Consider the following 1,145-nt stretch of genomic DNA (forward strand, 5'->3'; position numbering starts at 1 on the left):
CCACAATACATTTCCTTAATGTGTCTGTGTATATAAACTTGATGTGTCAATCTTATTTATTTTTACTGTTTTAATTTGCTTATGTGTTCAGATTTCTCTTCTTTTTTTTTTTTTGATAATCTAACAAACGCTTGTGGTGGTTTTTCATTTCAGTGCTAGTTAAGGTTTTCTGAGATTGTGTGTTGTGAAAAGAAATGCCTTCTATAACGTGTGGGGGCAATGTGACCAAGTTACAGAAAACCATTGTTTCTTTAATAAAACAACATAAAAATTAACCTTTTTTTACTTCTCAAAAGAAACAAAGCATCTTTCGTGTGCGTTTTGTTTGGGGAACGTGGTTTCGTGCAGAGCTAAATTCACAGATGAAAAAATAAAGAAATCTCACTTTCAGCTACTTACAGCATGTGCGGTACACTTTGTGATTTTTGTGCACAAGTATTCACTGATTAGAATGAAACCTCCCTATTTGTAGGAAAACATGAATAGATTATGTGAGTTTTAGAGGCTAAATCAGACCTGATCTACAACACAACACGCTCTGGGCATCGATCTCTCCATTCTGTTACTCCCTGCGCCTCGCCTCGCCTCGCCTCAGCTCCCACACTCAAACACGCTGCTTCACACACAAAGCTGATATTGACCTTTTCTCTCCTCTCTTTATTCCTTCTCACTCAGATCATTTCCCGTTTGAACCATTTTAAAATAAGGACTGTGGGTTTTGATTACATTGCTCTCCTGCCATTTTTGAAGGATCTAACCTTTAAACAAAACAATAAAAGCCTCTTAAATAGTTAATAGTTGAATAATTTATTGCAATATGCTTTTGGTACTTTTTTAGAAATTGCAGCTTTTTTCTCCTCTCATCACCTAATCTGTTTAGGTACAGTGTTTGAAAACCAGCTGAGGTGGGAGCAAGTGGATGACCCGGTTTTAATTTTGCTGTGATTATATCGCCACCTAGTGTACAGACACAGCACTGCAGTGGAAAAACAGCTTTCACTACGCTTTTTTCTTTTTTCTTAAAGATCAGGATGGAGTTTTAATTATTATGTGCACCCACGGTTGCAGTAAATCTGGTTAGTGTTCGCTTCAGTCTCTACTGCACTTACGGTAAGATATTTTATAGAAAACACTTCCCTTTTCTA

The sequence above is a fragment of the Austrofundulus limnaeus genome, unplaced genomic scaffold (genome assembly GCF_001266775.1).
Source record: "Austrofundulus limnaeus strain Quisiro unplaced genomic scaffold, Austrofundulus_limnaeus-1.0 Scaffold2175, whole genome shotgun sequence".
Taxonomy (NCBI): Eukaryota; Metazoa; Chordata; class Actinopteri; order Cyprinodontiformes; family Rivulidae; genus Austrofundulus; species Austrofundulus limnaeus.